The sequence below is a fragment of the Dendrobates tinctorius genome, unplaced genomic scaffold, assembly GCF_039654945.1.
Source record: "Dendrobates tinctorius isolate UK_male_01 unplaced genomic scaffold, ASM3965494v1 ptg000199l, whole genome shotgun sequence".
Classification (NCBI taxonomy): domain Eukaryota; kingdom Metazoa; phylum Chordata; class Amphibia; order Anura; family Dendrobatidae; genus Dendrobates; species Dendrobates tinctorius.
This window is the reverse complement of record NW_027361866.1, coordinates 10,778,720-10,800,031: the sequence shown is the minus strand read 5'-3', so window position 1 is coordinate 10,800,031 and position 21,312 is coordinate 10,778,720. Positions and strand designations below refer to the sequence as shown.

The following is a 21,312-nucleotide window of genomic DNA, read 5'->3' as shown; positions in this document are numbered from 1 at the left end:
TACACAGCTCCACTCCATGCACCTCATACATACACGGCTCCACTCCGTACACCTAGTACACACATGGCTCCGCTCCGTACACCTCGTACACAAGTGGCTCTGCTCCGTACACACTCGGCTCCACTCCATTCACCTCATACACACGTGGCTCTGCTCCGTACACATCGTACACGCTGCTCCACTCCATCCACCTCATACACACCTGGTGGCTCCCCAACGTACACCTCGTACACACGCAGCTCCGCTCCGTGCACCTCATATACACACGGCTCCACTCCGTACACCTCGTACACATGTGGCTCTGCTCTGTACACATGTGGCTCCGCTCCGTATGCCTCATACACACGTGGCTCCGCTCCATACACCTCGTACACATGCCTCCGCTCCGTACACCTCGTACACACGCGGCTCCGCTCTGTACACCTCGTACACATGCGGCTCCACTCCATACACCTCGTACACTCACGGCTCCACTCCGTACATCTCGTACACATGTGGCTCTGCTCCGTACACACGTGGCTCCGTTCCGTACACCTTGTACACACATCTCCACTCCATACACCTCGTACACACGTGGCTCCGCTCCGTACACCTTGTACAGACACAGCTCCACTCCATACACCTCGTACACACGTGGCTCCACTCCGTCCACCTCGTACACATGGCTTCGCTCCGTACACATCGTACACACACGGCTCCGCTCCGTACACCTCGTATACATGCGGCTCCACTCCGTACACCTCGTACACATGTGGCTCTACTCCGTACACCTCGCGCACACACATGGCTCCACTCCATAAACCTTGTACACATGTGGCTCCGCTCCGTACACCTTGTACACACACAGACACACTCTGTACGCCTTTTACACATATGGCTCCACTCCATAAACCTCGTACACACGAGGCTCTGCTCTGTACATCCCGCACACACATAGCTCTGCTCAGCTCCGTAAACACATGGCTCAGCTCCGTACACTTTGCGCACACTGCTCAGTTCCGTACACTTTGCACCCACGGCTCAGTTCTGTAAACCTCGTACACACACGGCTCCGCTACGTACACTTCGTACACACACGGCTCCACTCCGTACACCTCGTACAAACACAGCTCCGCTCCATTCTCCTCGTACATACACAGCTCCGCTCCGTACACCTAGTGCACACATGGCTCCGCTCCGTACACCTCATACACACGTGGCTCCGCTCCATACACCTCGTACACATGCGGCTCCGCTCCGTACACCTCTTACACATGTGGCTCCGCTGCGTACACCTCGTACACACACTGCTCCACTCCGCACACCTCGTACACACGTGGCTATGCTCCGTACACCTCGTACACATGCGGTTCAGCTCCATCCACGTCGTACACACCTGGTGGCTCCCCTCCGTACACACACGGCTCCACTCCATACACCTCGTACACACGTGGCTCCGCTCCGTACACCTTGTACACACACGGCTCCACTCCGTACACCTCGCACACACATGGAGTGGAGTCGAGTGTCTGTCTCCTTATCTTTGACTGCTTTCCCTGCTGTGTCTTTCCTTGTGTCCTCCCTGTCTGCTTGGTTGCTGCTGCAGAACCTCTTGCTGCTCTGCTACTCTTCTCCGCAGTCTTGCGGCTCTGCTCGTGCTCCATTCTCTTGCAACTCTGCCTGCTCTGTACTCTTTAGGCTCTGCTTTTGCTCCGTACTCTTGCGGTTCTGCTTGGTTCTGGTTCTGCTGCTGCAGAACCTCTTGCTGCTCTGCTACTCTTCTTTGTAGTCTTGCGGCTCTGCTCGTTCTCCGCTCTCTTGCGACTCTGACTGAACTGTAATCATTTGGCTCTGCTTGTGCTCTGTACCCTTGCGGTTCTGCTTGGTTCTGGTTCTGCTGCTGCAGAACCTCTCGCTGCTCTACAACTCTTCTCTGCAGCCTTGCGGTTCTCCTCCTGTGTGAACAGGTCCAAACCTGTTCCGTCATACTCCACTCTGTCCTGTCAGGACCCGTACCTGCTCCTTCTGTGTTAACGGGTCCAAACCTGTTCTGTCAAACTCCTCTCTTTCCTGTCTTTACCAATACTAGCACCCGCTGTGTGAACAGGTCTCTACCTGTTCCTTTATACACCATACCTGCCTGCCCCATGCCTCAGCCATGTCTCCTTGCCCTGTGTCTCAGCCGTGCCTGCCTGCCCTGTGTCTCAGCCGTGCATGCCTGCCCTTTCTCCGCCATGCCTGCTTGCCGTGTCTCAGCCGTGCCTGCCTGCCCTGTCTCAGCCGTGCCTGCCCTGTGTCTCAAGCCGTGCCTGCTTGTTCTGAGTCTCAGCCATGCCCACCTGTAAGTGTCTCAGCCGTGCCCGCCTGCCAGTGTCTCAGCCGTACCTGTCTGCTCGTGTCTCTGCCGTGCCTGCCTGCCAGCGTCTCAGCCATGCCACCGCCTCCTCAAGTGGGATCATAGAATCATAGAGTTGGAAGGGACCTCCTGGGCCATCTCGTCCAAACCCCTGCTCAAAGCAGGATTCGCTAAATCATCCCAGACAGATGTCTGTCCAGCCTCTGTATGAAGACTTCTACTGAAGGAGAACTCACCACCTCTCGTGGCAGCCTGTTCCACTCATTGATCACTCTGTCAAAAAGTTTTTTCTAATACCTAATCTGTGTCTCCTCCCATTCAATTTCATCCCATTGCTTCTAGTCTTTCCTAGTGCAAATGAGAATAAAGATGATCCTTCTACAATGTGACAGCCTCTGAGATATTTGTAGAGAGTTATTAAGTCTCCTCTCAGTCTTCTCTTTTGCAAGCTAAACATTCCCAAATCCTGCAACCGTTCCTCATAAGACAGGGTTTGCAGACCGGTCACCATTCTGGTCACTCTTTTCTGAACTGCCCACTGCTCCAGTTAATGCTAGGTGTCAGATTTCTGTCACTGCACAGCAAGAATCCCAAGCCTTACTTCCAGCATTCTCCCATTCCTCTCCAGCCACAGAGGAGGTTGCTCAGCAAACTCATCAGTCCGAGCACTCTGCCCAGACCAGCTCCGTGGGTTTGCTTGCTGCTGCCACCTCTGGCGCAGCTATGACAATACATGCTGCTCAGCAGCAAGATTCTCCAGGGACTAAGTCCCCATGTTGGGCCACTGAGCATGCCCGTGGAGTGATCTCCCATTGGAGATTGAAGGCCACGTGCTCAGGTCCTACTCCTGTTCAGATTGGCCCATCCGAGAAGCCAGGAAGGTCCCGGATGCTCGCGGCTATAAAAGGTTCGCTTGGCCGCTCGGCCATGTGCTAGGATAAGGCTGTATTTACAGACTAGGTTGAGTGAGTGATGTATGCACGCATGAATGTCTCTGGTGAATGACTCATTAAGAAACCCCTACCCTTGGTACGCATGTGTTGTGCAGCATAGCCTGCTAGCACCCAGGCTTAGGTGTAGGTAGGACAGAGGTTGAGTCAGGCATCAGTCCTCATCAGGGACTAGGCACGCCTCAGTGCACGTGCTCCATAGCCAGCGTCTATAGCGGCGTTCGCAGCAGCGACGCCGCGCGTTCAGTGGGCCTAGAAGAACTCTAACCCCGTGTCCTTGGGGTAGAGTTCTGTGGCAGTACACTGTGCGCTCTTTTGGCTGGGCTCTGTGAGCTTAATAGGCTCTGGCATCTACGTTCAGCGGTTGTGCGGCTCTGTGCATTAACAGAGTTCGCCCCTGTTCACATTGGGTGACGTAACCCACATGTGACTGGTTTCACACCGCTTAATTCTTCCACTATTACTTAGCAGCAGTGTACCACCTCTGCACGGTGGCCCCCGGGCTGCGAACGCAGCTACAAATATTTCATAATTTCGTGCGTTCCGCCAGCCCTAACATTATCCTAGCACCAGGGTCTGGCTAATAATGGTGGACGAACAATGACTGCACAGATACATCCAGCAGCTGGAGGGTAGGTTGGCAGCGCTAGAGCGTTCCACCTCAGCTTCGGATTTTACTTCGGTCGCTGTTCAAGCAGCTACAGAGGCTGTCGCCTGTGTCTCCACGGCTAGTCCTGCCCCGACCTTGTCTCGCCTCCCGCTGCCCGAAAAGTTTGCGGGTGATAGTGCTTCATGCAGGGGTTTCGTGAGTCAGTGCACCATTCACCTGGAGTTGCTGGCCACACGATTTCCCTCTGAGCGGGCCAAGGTGGGATTTATCATCTCCCTTCTGTCAGGCAGGGCCTTGGAGTGGTCCACCCCGCTGTGGGAGCGTGGGGATCCCCTGGTACAGAGTGTCACCCATTTTCTGGTCACTTTGAAGCAGGTGTTCCTGGGGCCTCGGGTCACGCATGACACCGCACTGCAGTTGCTGGCCCTTACCCAGGGTTCGTCTCTGGTCAGTCAGTATGCCATCCTCTTCAGAACTCTGGCCTCAGGGCTTGAGTGGCTGGATAAGGTTCTCATACCCATTTTCTGGAGAGTCCTGGCTGATCATGTCAAAGACGCCCTGGCCACCAGGGAGGTGCCCACCACCTTGGAGGAGCTCATTATGGTCTCCACCCAGATTAATATTCGCTTCACTGAGCGAGGGCTGGAGCGCTCCAAGTCCCGCCAACAATATAGATTGGCTCCAAACTTTGTTAGGCCGCTGGAACCCCTCAGTCAGCCGCCTGAGCCTCCAGAGGCCATGGAGGTGTCTCGCACGGGGTCTAGGGCCCGGTCCGCGCGGGTACCTTCAGTTTGCTTCCGTTGTCGGCAGTCTGGGCACCTAGCTAACCAGTGCCCACAGCTCCCGGGAAACGCTCCCGTCAAGTGGTGATCGGAGGGGGTCTACTAGACACAGCGACTTTCTCCTCCAAGCTCCTGTTTAAAGGGGCGTTAGAATTTAATTCTTCCACTCTGGTGGTGGAGGTTTGTGTGGACTCTGTAGCGGAGGGCAATTTTATGTCATCTGCCTTCGCCCTACAACATGCAATCCCCCTGGTCCTGCTACCTCAGCCAGTCACTATCAGAGTGGTGAATGGTGCGTCACTTCCGTCCCAAATCACCCACCAGATGGCTCCACTGAGACTGTCACTGTCTCCTTCCCATCAGGAGACGCTGTCTCTTCTGGTCATGCCCAAAGGTATCGACCAGGTCCTCCTAGGAGTTCCCTGGTTACGAGCTCACTCTCCTCATATAGAGTGATCCTCGGGAAAAATCCTCGGTTGGAGCAAGTCCTGCAAGGGTAGGTGTTTGAGGGACTGCATACAGGTTGGTACCTCTGAGGTTCCCGCAGATCTCTCCTCGCTTCCCAAGCCTTACCAGCAGTATGCAGACTTTTTCTCCAAGAAGGTGGTGGAGACCCTTCCGCCGCATCGCCCTTACGACTGTTCTATTGACCTCTTGCCCGGTGCTGAGCCTCTCCAGGGTCGAGTCTACCCCCTATCTCTCCCAGAGACAGAAGCCATGTCTTAGTATATCAGGGAGAATCTGGCAAGAGGATTCATTAGGAAGTCGGTGTCTCCGGCAGGAGCAGGATTCTTCTTTGTCCAAAAGAAGAATGGAGAATTACGTCCATGCATCGATTACAGGGGTCTTAACGCCATAACCGTTAAGAACAAGTATCCTCTACCCCTGATATCGGAACTGTTTGATAGGCTACGGGGAGCGAGAGTGTTTACTAAGCTTGATCTGCGAGGAGCCTATAACCTGATTCGCATCCGTGAGGGGGACGAATGGAAGACGACATTTAACACCAGAGATGGGCACTATGAATACTTGGTGATGCCCTTCGGGCTATGTAATGCGCCAGCCGTCTTCCAAGACTTTGTGAACGATATCTTCCGGGATATGCTTACCACCTCAGTAGTAGTCTGTCTGGACGATATACTCATTTACTCTCCAGATATTGACTCCCACCGGAGAGATGTTAGCAAAGTTTTCGATCTCCTGCGGGCAAACTTCCTTTACGCCAAGTTGGAGAAATGTGTGTTTGAGCAGGAGTCCTTGCCTTTCCTGGGCTATATCATCTCGGCCCAGGGGTTGGCCATGGATCCTGCCAAACTACAGGCGATGATGGATTGGCAGGAGCCCCATTCTTTTCAAAGCGGTGCAGCGCTTTATGGGGTTCATAAATTACTATCACCAATTCATCCCCCATTTCTCAACTTTGGTAGCACCCTTGGTAGCCCTCACCAAGAAGGGTACAAACTCCAAACTGTGGTCGGAAACTGTCTCCAAGGCCTTCGCCGCTATTAAATCTCACTTCGCTAGCTCTCCCATTCTACATCGCCCCGATGTAGATAAGCCCTTCATTCTGGAGATGGATGCCTCTTCCGTCGGTCCTGGAGCGGTCCTGTTCCAGAAGGACTCGCAAGGTCGGAAGCAACCATGCTTCTTCTTCTCTAAGACCTTCACACCGGCGGAGAGGAATTATTCCATCGGGGACAGGGAGTTGCTAGCAATGAAGCTGGCCTTCTCAGAGTGGAGACACCTCCAGGAGGGGGCTCACCATCCTTTCCAGGTGTTCACTGACCACAAAAATTTGGTCTATCTACAGACTGCCCAGCGACTGAATTCTCGCCAGGCCAGATGGTCCTTGTTCTTCTCCCGATTCCATTTCACCCTGCATTTTCTCTCCGGGGAGAAGAACATCCGGGCCAATGCTCTTTCTCGCTCCGTGGTGTCATCAGAGGAGAAGGAGCCTCGGCTGATAGTTCCATCTGAGAGTCTGAGGACCGTGGCTCCAGTTGCTCTCGAGTCGGTACCTCCGGGCAAGACTTTTGTCCCTGCTCATCTGTGACCGGAGGTCCTTTCTTGGGCTCATTCGTCCAGGGTGGGGGGACATTTTGAGACCAAATGAACCTCTGATCTCCTGGCAAGGGCGTACTGGTGGCCACATATGGCTCGTGACATCAGGGACTATATTCAGGCGTGCGTCTCTTGTGCCCAGAATCGGTCCTCTCGGCAGCGACCCACTGGGTTACTCTATCCCCTGCCGGTTGCGGACAGGCCCTGGGAGATGGTGCAGAATATGCAAAAGAGTGCAAAATGAACCATAAAAAGTATGCAAGAGAGTGCAAAATATGCAAAAAGTGCCTTATGCACTAATATTGTATTTTTTTTTATATATTGTTGTGCCAATCTGTACAATAAAGGCTATTTTATGAAAGCAATTTTATTCTCTTCACTTTTCCTTTATCGAATGTACAATCCCTATCAGGTTTATCTCTCACCATCTTCAGCTGGTTCTTTTTATCTATTACCGGATGGTCTGCCATCCATTTATTTGGGAGAGGGCACATTGATTACATAAGTATCCATCACATTAATTTACAAATCCTATTTGAGATTAATACAATTGTGCTCCCCTATCTAACAGTAAGTATGTACAAAGAAATTAAGATTGGTCATATATAAAAAATCCCATATAAAAAGTCTTCAAAAATCCATAGTGGTGGTAAAAAAAACAATGATATGTGCAATATAAAGCAAATGATGTGTAAAATAAGGAAAGGGGGGAGGGGAAGGTGTAAATTCACACTAAGACAAATCATAATGCAAGGCAACAGAAGAACAAATAGACATGTACCTTTAAAGTCCATCAGTCCAAGTATAGCACACCCCAAACTTTGTCATTTGCTTGGGTTGAAATAAAGCTGTACAGGCCTGATCCAGAGGCCAAAAACAAATTCTTCTGTTAGTAACGTTATACAGTAAGGGACGTGACTTGAAAAATATTTTTGTAGCATCTAGTGTGTTATAGAGGCCTGGTACATAGGCTACAAAAAAATTCTTCTGTTATTAACGTCATACAGTAAGGGACCTGAGTTTAAAAACAGATTGCAGCATCTAGTGTGTTACAGAGGCCTGCTACATAGGCCACAAAAAAAATTTCTTCTGTTAATAACACATGTCTCCCAACCATCCCGGATCCAGCGGGGCAGTCACGATTTTTACAGCCTGCCCCGCTGTCCTGACTGGGAGTTTCCTTTTCCCGCACTGCACTGATAAGCCGCTACGTCCCCCATGCACTGACCCCATCCATTCCTCGCCCTTCCAGAGAGACCCACTGCAGCCCCTCTCAGTGTCTGCAGGACTCTGCTGTGCTGGTTGTCATGGTGCTGGATGAGGGGAAGTTAATGTGTTGGGTCAGGAGGGGTTTACAGGGTGGATGTAGCAGAGCTGTGTGTGTATGAGGTGTACGGAGCGGAGCAGTGTGTGTACGAGGTGTACGGAGCGGAGCCATATGTGTACGAGGTGTACGGAGTGGAGCCGCGTGTATACGAGGTGTGCAGAGCGGAGCCACGTGTGTACAAGGTGTACGGAGCAGAGCCGTATGTGTACGAGGTGTAAGGAGCGGAGTCGTGTGTGTATGAGGCGTACGGAGCAGAGCCGCGTGCATATGTATGGCATGTGCAGAGCAGAGCCGCATGTGTACAAGGTGTATGGAGCGGAGCCATGTGTGTACGAGGTGTACGGAAAGTAGCCCTGTGTTTATGAAGTGTACAGAGCCGTGTGTGTGCAGGGTGTATGAAGCGGAGACCTGCGTGCACAAAGTGTATGGAGTTGAGCCATGTGTACGAGGTTTATGGAGTGGAGCCTTGTGTGTACTGAGTGGAGCCGTGTGTGTGCGAAGTGTACAGAGTAGAGCCGTGTGTTTACAAGGCATACAAAGCGGAACCGTGTGTGTATGAGGTGTGCGGAGCCATGCGTTTACAAGGTGTATGGTGGGGAGCATTCATACCTCCCAACCGTCCCAGATCGAGTGGGCAGTCCTGATTTTGAGAGTCTGCCCCACTGTCCTGGCCAAGAGCTTACTTTTCCAGAGGACACAGAAGTACACGGCAGAACCTGGAGGAGCAGTTTAAAACTCGCTCGTGATGTTCCACCAGCAACATTCCACCGGAAGTGATGTGCTGAAACTGACAGGAAATGAGGTAATTTTGGGAGGAGATTGTGACGGAACCATGGAGGCACTTCAGGGAATGCTTCAGATCCATCACCGTGTCCTCCTACGACAGCACGGACAGCGGGATCGCCTTGGAATCGTGGCTCATGATATGTCCTGCATCAGGAGGCTCAGGTGGGCATTACAAAGGGAGCTGGGCTGCTATAGTATCTTTATAGAATATTTTCTCTCTCTGTTTCTTTCTCCCTCTCTGTTCTTTCTTTCCCTCTAATCTTTCTTTCTTTCTCTCTCTCTGTTCTTTCTTTCTCTCTCTAATCTTTGTTTCTCTATTCCCTTTCTTTCTTTCTTTCTTTCTTTCTTTCCCCTCTTTTTCTCTCCCTCTCTGTTCTTTCTTTGTTTCCCCTCTTTCTTTCTCTCTCTCTGTTCTTTCTTTCTTCCCCTCTTTCTTTATCTCTCTTTGTTCTTTCTTTTCCCTCTTTCATTCTTTCTCTCTGTGTTCTTTCCCTCTTTATTTCTCTCTCTCTGTTCTTTCTTTTGCTCTCTGTTCTTTCTCTCCCCTCTTTCTTTCTCTCTCTCTGTTCTTCCTTTCTCACTATCTCAGTTCTTTTTTTCTCTCTCTAATCTTTCTTTCTCTATCTAATCTTTCTTTCTCTGTGTGTGTGTTCCTTCTTTCTCATTGCTCTTTCTTTCTCTCTCTGTTCTTTCTTTCTTTCCCCTCTTTCTTTATCTCTTTGTTCTTTCTTTTCCCTCTTTCATTCTTTCTGTGTTCTTTCCCCTCTTTATTTCACTCTCTCTGTTCTTTCTTTTGCTCTCTGTTCGTTCTTTCCCCTCTTTCTTTCTCTCTCTGTTCTTCCTTTCTCACTATCTCAGTTCTTTCTTTCTCTCTAAACTTTCTTTCTCTATCTAATCTTTCTTTCTCTCTCTGTGTTCTTTCTTTCTCATTGTTCTTTCTTTCTCTCTCTGTTCTTTCTTTCCCCTTTTTCTTTATCTCTCTGTTCTTTCTTTTGTTCCCTGTTCTTTCTTTCCCCTTTTGTTTCTCTCTCTGTTCTTTCTTTCTTTCCCCTCTTTCTTTCTCTCTCTTTGTTCTTTCTTTCCCCTCTTACATTCTTTCTCTCTCTGTTCTTTCTTTCTTTCCCCTCTTTCTTTCTCTCTCTCTGTTCTTTCCCCTCTTTCTTTCTCTCTCTCTGTTCTTTCTTTCCCTCTTTCTTTCTATCTCTCTTCTTTCTTTCCCCTCTTTCTTTCTATCTCTCTTCTTTCTTTCCCCTCTTTCTTTCTATTTCTCTTCTTTCTTTCCCCTTTCTTTCTCTATCTCTGTTCTTCCTTTCTCTCTCTTTTCTCTCTTTCTCTCTCTGTTCTTTCTTTTTTCTCTCTCTCTGTTTGTTCTTTCTTTCTCGCTCTCTGTTATTTCTTTCTTTTTTCCTCTTTCAATCTCTCTCTCTGTTCTTTCTTTCTCTCTTTCTTGCTCTCTGTTATTTCTTTCCCCGCTTTCTTTCTCTCTCTGTTCTTTACTTATTTACCCTCTTCCTTTCTCTCTCTCTGTTCTTTCTTTCTCTATTTCTGTTCTTTCTTTTTCTCTCTTTTCTTTCTTCTTTCTTTCTTTCTCTCTGTTCTTTCTTTCTCTCTCTGATTGTTCTTTCTTTCTCTCTCTGTTCTTTATTTCTTTCTCTCTGTTCATTCTTTCTCTCTCTGTTCTTTCTTTCTCTCTCTGTTCTTTTTTTTCTCTCTCTCCTTTCTTTCTCTCTGTTTTCTTTTTTCTCTCTCTCTGTTCTTTCTTTTCCTCAGTACCAGTCAGTGTGCCCATAGTACCAGTCACTGTGCCCTCAGTACCAGTCAGTGTGATCAGCAATGCTAAATGGGTGCGATTGGGGCATGGATATGGGTGTGACTAGTTGAGAAATGGGTGTGGCCAGGGGGCACGGCCTAAAATTTGCCCCGCCATGCAGTGCACTCCACAACCTTTGTCCGTCTTTCCCTTCTTAACAAGTTGTGAGGTATGTTAACATCATACAGTAAGGGACCTGAGTTTAAAAACAGTTGTAGCATCTAGTGTGTTATAGAGGCCTGATACATAGGCCACAAACAAATTCTTCTGTTATTAATGTCACATGGTAAGGGACCTGACTTGAAAGAGATTTTTGCAGCACCTATTGTGTTATAGAGTCCTGATCCTTGGTCAAAAAAAAATGTTTTTCTGTGACTAACATGATACAGCACGCCGTATTGCAACTTTGAATTTGCTGTTGCTGAATATCAGCTGTTTGCAGAGGTGGTGCAGAGTTTAAAATCTTATTTTTGGGTCTTAATGCTGTGCTCATACCACACTATGTGAACAACATGGCTGGGAAATAACGAAGCTGTGGTGGAAGGGGAATTAGACTTGGTGTTCAAGGTGTATGTGGGGTAGGTGGTAATGTTGGTGAAAGAACTAGTGAAGCAACGTCACGTCCTATGCAAAGACAACTGACAACTTATGTTACTGGACAGGCTACACCACTACCTGTCTTTGGCAGCCACACAGTGGTACACCTTGTTGATGATGCCCAGAAAGAGCTTGTACTCCAGTGCATGGCAAGTGCAGCTTCAAGTGGCCTCTCCTCCTCTTCCTCCACCTCAACATCACACCCAGTACAGTGCACAGATGTATCACCCAAATTCCTCTTTCTCCTTTCCATGTTCCAACTATCCAAACTTTCAACTGACTTTACAGAACCACAGATGGGTGATTCAGAAGAGCTGTTCACATATTCTAAGCCATGTTCATCAGAAATGTACTCAAAAGCTTTGCAGATTCAAGATGAGGAAATCTGCACCGATGTCCAAAAATTTTTTTAGCTTGGATCCGGGGCAGGAAGAAGTATGGTCCCAACAGCATCGTGACCCTCATCATCAGATGTTAACCCCTGGGGGTGAGATGATCCTGATGAGACTCAAATATCTGTGGTTCACTTGGACTGTACTGTGCTGTCAGGGCAAGAAGAGAAGGAGAGTGACTCCAATAGCCAGGAATGTGATAACACAGAGGATGATGATGAGGTGTTAGATCCCGGTTGGTGTGAACATAGAGGTACACAGCTGAGTAGGTAATCAGAGGAGGAAGACTAGGATGTTACGTTGCGCCGTCCATCACAGACATGTAGTGATGCAGCCATGATGAGCTATGCATCCTCAGCCACAACTGTGCCTCTGAACAGCAGTGTCCGTGGGTCTGCAGCTCTCAGGGGTGACAAGGGTTGCCTAGCCTGGGTCTTTTTTGATACTGCAGAGGATGAGCCAACTCACGCAATCTGCCAGCGTTGCAAAAGTTGAGGTAAAAACAGCAATAATTTGACTACTACATGTATGAACCTTCACATGCACCATCAACATGCTTTATTGTGGTAATCCCACTGCGCAAAAATGCAGACCAGGGGACATCAACCACCATTAGCCACCCAATTAATTGCTACTGCTGCTTCTTCCTCCTCCTCTGATACCGTGCCAACTATTGAGGTGCAGGTCTTTGAACGTAGAACCTCAAATTCTTTACCCAATCGAGTCACACTGACTGAGAGGATGCCTTCAGCTGTAATGGAAGCAGACATGCCTGTTGTTTTTGACCAATCACAGAGAACGATCACTCCAGAATTTTCTCAATCCACACTAACATCTCCGCCTGCACCTCTCTCACAGTCCATCAATTTGTCTGGTTCACCATACTCAACCCTCTCACATCACTGCAGCCAGCCCATGGTTCCACAGTTGTGGTCACAGAAAAGATTGTTTCCTGCTACTGATGATGAAGCTAAGCGGTTGAACTCCACCATCTTAAATTTGTTAGCCACAGAAATGTTGCCTTTCTGCCTGGTGAATACTGATGGTTTCCAAAAGCCGATGGCCATCGCAGTCCCCCAGTACCAATGACCCAGTCGCCATTATGTTTCAAAGAAAGCTGTGCCTGCGCTACACCAGCATGTAGCAGACAACATCACCCGTTCCTTGACAAAATCTATCTCTGCCAGGGTGCATTTCACCACAGACACTTGGACGAGTAAGCATGGCCAAGGGCGTTACATCTCGCTGACTGGGCACTGGGTGATTCTGGTGGCTGTGGGGACAGACAATGCTCCACAAGTGTTGGAATCCCCAAGGCTTGCAGGCCAAACCTCTACATTAGTATTGTGAGGAAAGAGGGAGACACAAGCGCAATATAGGGTCTTATCCCACAAATAAAGCAAGCGGTTTGAAAAAAACTGCTCACATGGTAGTAGGTATTCAAAGCATGTATAGATAAGGGCTGCTGCAGATCCACAAGTTGGTCACCGACAATCTGAAACAGAGCTCTGCAAAGGAATATGTGGATTTCCTCCGCGCTGCCCAAATGATGAAATTCCAGAAGGTTCATAAAGTTTGACAGTGGTTTATTCTATGCGTTTCAAGGTTTTTTGCAACCTCTTCTTCAGGAAATACCACCTAAAGAAGAGGTTGCAAAAAACCTTGAAACGCGTAGAATAAACCACTGTCAAACTTTATCAACCTTCTGGAATTTCATCATTTGAGCAGCGCGGATGAAATCCACATATTCCTTTGCAGAAACCTCTACATTAAACACTTCCTCCACTGCTTCTACCTCCTCTATCTCCTCTAGTGCCTCCACCTGCACCCTCAACCTCTGCCTTAATGAGACACACGTTCCAACAGTTAATAGCGAACCCCTGCCACCTCTATACTGCTAATACAACAGGATAGCCCAATACTTTATACAAAACAAATGGCAATGGCCTCAGGTAAGGGCCTGCCATAATCATAGATGGTTCTACTCCATAGATATCTATAAAAACCAAGAGAAACGGAGTACTCGAATCCAGAGTTGTGTATAAAAATATCAAATTTTATTAACACCAAAAATACAGGGAGAAAAGCGTACAATAATCATAGCATAATTGCATATAAAATATGACACCAAAAACCAAGAAAAGGGATATGTGGGGGTCACACATTGAGCACCATCACGTTAAGCCCACCCATATAAATAAGCCCTAAAATTAGTACATACAGAGTGACACTGCCTATATGGGAGAACATATAATGGTTAAAGCCATTTCTTCTTTTCTTTTTTCTTTTTTCTTTTATTTTTATTTATTTGATTAAAATGATGATTAATGAAGATGGAAGATACTGTGGAAGGATAAAGAATTAATGGGTTGTTCATGTCTTTTAAGGATATAGGTATTTGGTGCCATATTTATATTCATGTTGCTTTTTGAATTGATTTGGTCACATATACATTTTTCTATGGATCACAGTCCGCTCCTGTTAGTATCCTGTGGCCGTGCGCATGCGGTATGTGTCCTCCATACACCTCCCCATGGGGGCTGCGCCCAACATGCATGTGGTGTGGGCGCTGTGGACTCTGGTCCCGGTGCGTACGCCTATTGCTGGATGCTGGTCTCCATGTTGGAGGCTTGGTTGATGTCACGACGCATGCGCCGTTGTGGCCATTAGTGATTGGCTCATTCAAGTCACATGAGCGGACATGTGACCGTTACTAGGGATACAAAAGGTCCTGTGCCAGTAATGGCTATATCTCCTTGAGAAAGCGCTATCTGCAAGCGCGAAACGCGCGTCGGAGATGTTTTCACAGCCTGGGGCACTTCAGCACCATTAGGTAAGTGTCCTTAACGCCAGACCACTCCTTGTGACCATGGCATTGTTAGCGTTTTTGGGACCGTGACTGCTTATTTGTTATGCTCTACTTACTCCTGCCATGTGATATTTATTTCGGTTATGATATACTTATTTTTATACATAGGCAGCAGTTTTTTGCCCGCACTTTGTAAGGGCTCACCCACTGTAGGTGGGCTTAGTGCGGTGGCGCCCTAATTGTGACTCCTATATGGATATTTTTTCACAACCTGGGGCACTTGAGCTTTCTTAGGCAAATATTCCCATTGCTATTGTACTGTTTATTACCATGGCACTGCTGGTGGCTCTTGGACCATGACCACCCATTTTTCTTTCCGCTATGTGCAGTTTGCCCCTGCCATTTTTTGATATCCACTATGGCTTTAACCATTATATGTTCTCCCATATAGGCAGTGTCACTCTGTATGTACTAATTTTAGGGCTTATTTATATGGGTGGGCTTAACGTGATGGTGCTCAATGTGTGACCCCCACATATCCCTTTTCTTGGTTTTTGGTGTCATTTTTTATATGCAATTATGCTATGATTATTGTACGCTTTTTTCCCTGTATTTTTGGTGTTAATAAAATTTGATATTTTTATACACAACTCTGGATTCGAGTACTCCGTTTCTCTTGGTTTTTATAGATATCTATGGAGTAGAACCATCTATGATTATGGCAGGCCCTTACCTGAGGCCATTGCCATTTGTTTTGTATAAAGTATTGGGCTATCCTGTTGTATTAATTGTATTCTCTGTGTTGTTAACAGAAATCTTCAGCCCTACTATGGATTTCCGTGCGCGCGACCACACCTGGCGTGCGCAGCTCAATGACGCCTTCCAGGAGGGTGACAGTGTGGACAGTGGTGGATGTGGCATTAATGTGCAGGAGGCCATGGCAAGGTTCAGGGACCTCTTGAGGAAACATACGCGAGTGTGGTGGAATTGTGAATTCCTAGAAAAATATATCCAAAGAAATCTGATTCCGAGGGGGCTCCGCATTCAAGTTTTCCCATCCTTCCCTATTCAAGATAATGAGTTTAAGGATAAATGGGAGGGTCTGGTCAATACATGCTCAAGGGGTTTTTTGGACCTATTGAGAGAATATGATCTAAAAATGCTGAGCTCCCTTGAGAGTGAGATTGAAACTTTGCAAGTGCAATTACAAAAGGACCTTACCAGTGACAGGCTAAAGAAGTTTAATGATGAACTGGATATCGATCTCCAGAAATGGGTGTCGGATATCCAGACTCAAAAAACTAAGAAATTAAAAAGAGACATCCAGGATAAAACGACTTCTAAAATATATAGATGGCGAAACCCGGCTGAACGTTCTCGCTATCCATATAGGAATTCATCACGTTCAAGGTCAAGGTCAGCATCAACTAGATCTAATGTTTCTACGGAGGAAGATTCCGTACCACAGACCTCTAATTCCAGTGGGAATCTAACACGCGATTTCACCTTAAGGCGTGTAGTGACTCGCCAATCGGCCAAAAATAAAAGCGATACGGGGCGTATTAATGAGGGTCGTACCAATAGCCTTCAGGTGATTAACCTCTCATCATATGATCTCACTCAGTCACATCTTGACGTTTTAAGTAAGGGCTTAACCTTTTCCCCAACTAATTCTTTCAATTTTTTTCTAGCATTAAAAGATTTACACCTCTTTTCACGGAAATTATTACTGCAAAAATTACATCACAAGAACGAGCGCAGAGAGATCATGAGTGAGAGTGAGAGGGAGGCACTCCACGCTCTTGAGGACCTCCTTAGGGAACAAGAGCCACCAACTCGGGGTAAGTTTCCTCCAGCCATATTACCAAGATCGACGAGGTTCCCACCCCTGTCATTATGTCCCGCCATTGATATCTTTACTAAATTAGTAACTGAGGATTTTAAAAAGCTATCCTCACGGCGGAGGCATGATAATTTAACCTGTAAGCAACGACGTGCTATTATGGAACTACAGTCCATCCCGGGGGTACTGTTCAAACCCGCTGACAAGGGTGGGAACATCGTGGTATGGCCTGTAGATCTATATGAGCGTGAGGTGTTTAGACAATTAAGAGATCCTCATACATACGAGAAATTGTCGTATAACCCTACGGCTTCCTTCTCACTCTCACTTCAGTGTATTCTGGTTCGAGCTCTGGACCAGAATATTATTACTAAGACAGTTTTTGAGGGGTTGATGGTTAAACACCCTAGGACACCAACCTTCTATCTCCTGCCTAAGATCCACAAGAACGCCCTCGATCCCCCTGGACGCCCGATCGTGTCTGGCATAGAGAGTCTGTGTGACCCAGTATGTAAATTTTTGGACTACTATTTAAAACCTTTGGTAGAATTGTTACCCTCCTATGTCAAGGACACGACGGACGTCCTTAGGCGGGTCGATGGCGTTCTTGTGGATACTCATACTCTCCTTGTCACGGCTGACGTTGAATCCCTGTACACCTGTATTGACCATACTTTGGGTGTTGATGCGGTCCGCCTCTTTTTGGGGATGTCCGACCTGGACGGCCTATTGTGCGAGCTGATCCTGGAGCTGCTGCGCTTCGTCTTGACTCACAATTTTTTTGTTTTCAAAGATCATTTTTATCTTCAGCGGTGCGGCACGGCCATGGGCGCGGCCTGTGCGCCTTCGTACGCTAATCTTTACCTTGGTTCATGGGAAAGATTCATTTTTGGCGTCGGAGGAGCACCGGCCGCTTCCCGTGTACTGTGCTGGCACCGCTATATTGATGATGTGTTATTTTTTGGGGATGGGACGGCGCAGCAGCTCGGGGATTTTATGGCATGGCTGAATGTGAATAATTTTAACATCAAACTCACCTATAAATACGATCCAAGGTCTATTGACTTTTTGGATGTATCTTTAGAGGTGGATGAAGGGCGTCATATTCAGACTGACGTATATAGAAAACCCACTTCAGTAAACGCCTTGCTGCATGCCACTTCCGCACACAATTTTTCCACCATTAGGGCCGTCCCGGTCGGGCAGTTCCTACGGATGAGGCGGATCTGCTCGACTGAAGCCAAATTTGAAAAACAGGCCCGCGACCTGAGAACTCGTTTCCAGGATCGTGGGTACAGTAACAGATGTATAGGGAGGGGCTATGACCGGGCAAGGAGCGTAGCACGAAGGGATCTTTTGTATCCCCGTACACTGACTGGCAGAGAGGGTTCATGTAGTAAGGGTGTTCCCCGATATCCGGGTTCTCTCCGGTTTATTTCAGTTCACAACCATGAGTGGGATCATATGCGAGATGTTCTCACCAAACACTGGGCAATTTTGAGATCTGAACCCTCATTGAATCAGGCGATTGGAGAATATCCTTTGATGACCCCAAGAAGGTCCAAGAATTTAAAGGACCTCCTTGTTAGGAGTCATTATGTTCCTGCCTTAACCAATACATTTGGTACTAAGGGCCCTATATCTGGCTCGTTCCCGTGCGGCCACTGTCTTGCCTGCCGGAATGTCTCGCGGTGCACTACGTTCCATAATTCTGATGGGACAAGAGATTTTCGAATTACCGAACGTATATCTTGTGGTAGCACCAATGTGGTGTATTATGCTATCTGTGGATGTTCCCTTATATACGTCGGGTTAACTTCTAGAGAACTTCGTGTAAGGATACGTGAACATGTGCGTGACATTCTGGCGGCCAAGACAGTGACCGATTTTTCTACTCTAAAGACGATCCCTCGCCATTTTAAATTGGTGCACGACTGTGACCCACAGACATTTATGGTAAGGGGGATAGATCGAGTTCATCTAGGGATTAGAGCTGGTAACTATAAAAAAATCTTGGCGCAAAAAGAAACCAAGTGGATTGTGATGTTAGACACCACAGCCCCGAAAGGCCTCAATGAGTCTCTGAGCTTTGCCTCTTTTCTGTAATTGTTAATCTTTAATTGGGCCACGCCCACCACTGTTGTTCACTCCTCATGTCTGTGTTTTATCTGTTTTTAATCATTTTATGTTTTTTCCTTACATTTTAGTTTTTGTTGTTGTTCGCTGTTCTGGATACATGGACTCATCATCGTCTTCTTCTTATGACTCCAACCTTAAAGTTACCATCGGCTACATGCTGATTGGACATCATATCCGGACTCTCCATTTTTTCTTGTATCTCATATATATTCCTCTTTATTTGTGTTTTTTTCTTTTTTCTTTTTTCTTTTTTCTTTTATTTTTATTTATTTGATTAAAATGATGATTAATGAAGATGGAAGATACTGTGGAAGGATAAAGAATTAATGGGTTGTTCATGTCTTTTAAGGATATAGGTATTTGGTGCCATATTTATATTCATGTTGCTTTTTGAATTGATTTGGTCACATATACATTTTTCTATGGATCACAGTCCGCTCCTGTTAGTATCCTGTGGCCGTGCGCATGCGGTATGTGTCCTCCATACACCTCCCCATGGGGGCTGCGCCCAACATGCATGTGGTGTGGGCGCTGTGGACTCTGGTCCCGGTGCGTACGCCTATTGCTGGACGCTGGTCTCCATGTTGGAGGCTTGGTTGATGTCACGACGCATGCGCCGTTGTGGCCATTAGTGATTGGCTCATTCAAGTCACATGAGCGGACATGTGACCGTTACTAGGGATACAAAAGGTCCTGTGCCAGTAATGGCTATATCTCCTTGAGAAAGCGCTATCTGCAAGCGCGAAACGCGAGTCGGAGATGTTTTCACAGCCTGGGGCACTTGAGCACCATTAGGTAAGTGTCCTTAACGCCAGACCACTCCTTGTGACCATGGCATTGTTAGCGTTTTTGGGACCGTGACTGCTTATTTGTTATGCTCTACTTACTCCTGCCATGTGATATTTATTTCGGTTATGATATACTTATTTTTATACATAGGCAGCAGTTTTTTGCCCGCACTTTGTAAGGGCTCACCCACTGTAGGTGGGCTTAGTGCGGTGGCGCCCTAATTGTGACTCCTATACGGATATTTTTTCACAACCTGGGGCACTTGAGCTTTCTTAGGCAAATATTCCCATTGCTATTGTACTGTTTATTACCATGGCACTGCTGGTGGCTCTTGGACCATGACCACCCATTTTTCTTTCCGCTATGTGCAGTTTGCCCCTGCCATTTTTTGATATCCACTATGGCTTTAACCATTATATGTTCTCCCATATAGGCAGTGTCACTCTGTATGTACTAATTTTAGGGCTTATTTATATGGGTGGGCTTAACGTGATGGTGCTCAATGTGTGACCCCCACATATCCCTTTTCTTGGTTTTTGGTGTCATATTTTATATGCAATTATGCTATGATTATTGTACGCTTTTTTCCCTGTATTTTTGGTGTTAATAAAATTTGATATTTTTATACACAACTCTGGATTCGAGTACTCCGTTTCTCTTGGTTTTTATACACCTCTGTACTGCGCAGCCAGGAAGCACCAAAATCAGGCAGTCTTAAAATTAATATGCCTTGGAGATCGCAGCTGAAGAGTTGTGGACAGCTTTCCCGGCTGAGTTTGATCAATGGCTGTCTCCACTGAACCTGCAACCAGGGAAGGCCATGTCTGATAACTTTGCGAACCTGGTGGCGGCCCTACGGCGAGGCAAGCTCACACACATGCCTTGCATGGCTCACATCCACAACCTGGTAGTGTAGCATTTTGTCAGCCACTTTCCTGGCCTTGGTGACCTGCTTCAGAAAGCACATAAGCTTCGTGCTCATTTTCGCCATTCGCATCCCTCTGCTCATCATACTGCATTGATACAGAGGTCTTTGTCCATGCCAATTAACAGGTTGATATGTGATGTTCTGACACAATGGAATTCTACTCAGCACATGTTGCAGCGACTGTGGCAGCAGCAATGAGCCCTGATGCTGTATGTCATGTCATATAGCCTGGGCCAGTACAGTATGGAGGTGGTGCATATCATGTTTACAGAGTGGGCAAAGATTAAGGACCTCTGAACCCTTCTGCAAAGTTTCAAAATGGCTACTAAGATGGTTAGCGCTGATGATGCCATCATCAGCATCACTATTCCGGTCATTTATATGTTGGAGCAGACTTTGAATAGCCTGCGAGAGGAGATGGTGGTCCCAGAAGAAGAGGAGGAAGCAGAGGAGGCTGCGGAAGGGATAACATTGTCTCGAAGTTTAGGACTGTCGTCACACAGGCAGGTGGCAAGGGAGGGTTGAGTACTGCGATCGAGGGGGGCTGGTGATGATGAGAACAAGCAAACTGTTATCAAAGGTGCAAGATCTGAAGACCAAATGGAGGAGGAAGAGGTGATGGGAGAGCAACTGTCGGATGAAGAGGATAATCCTCCCCTCTCTGTTGTTCAGGGTTGGCGGGAGGGTATGGAGGAAATGAGCTTCATTTTTACACAGCCACCAACACAGCATGGTCTCGGACCTCATGGTAGAGACCAACATATGAGTGCCTTCTTCCTGCACTATCTGCAACATGATCCCTGTATAGATATGATCAGGAATAATGCTGACTACTGGGTTGCCACTTTATTAGATTCACGTTATATAACAAAATTTTGCCAGATGATTCCTGCCCTAGAAAGGGACCCGCGAATACTGGAGTATCGAAACACACTTTTATACAACCTTAAGAGAACTTTTCCCCAAGGCAGCAGTGAAGCACACAGTTCGCATCGCAAATGTAGACTTCCAACCTCCGGCCCATCAATTCATCAATGTCCAAACATTAGCAATAGCAGCAGCGGTGGATGTGGAAGAAGCAATTTCTGTGAGTCCTTTGACACTTTTTTTAGACCAACTCGTGCACAGGCAAAACAGAGTCCAAGTCTTACGCG

The 21,312-nt window shown here is 47.4% G+C and overlaps 1 long non-coding RNA gene across 1 annotated transcript; it reads left to right on the top strand.

The window, feature by feature from the left end:
• Positions 1 to 3,153: 3,153 nt before the first annotated feature.
• On the top strand, positions 3,154 to 19,836 carry LOC141056743 (uncharacterized). Its single transcript, XR_012221920.1, has 3 exons — positions 3,154 to 3,242; positions 16,151 to 16,300; positions 18,510 to 19,836. It is a non-coding gene; the product is annotated as an uncharacterized lncRNA (long non-coding RNA).
• Positions 19,837 to 21,312: the final 1,476 nt, after the last annotated feature.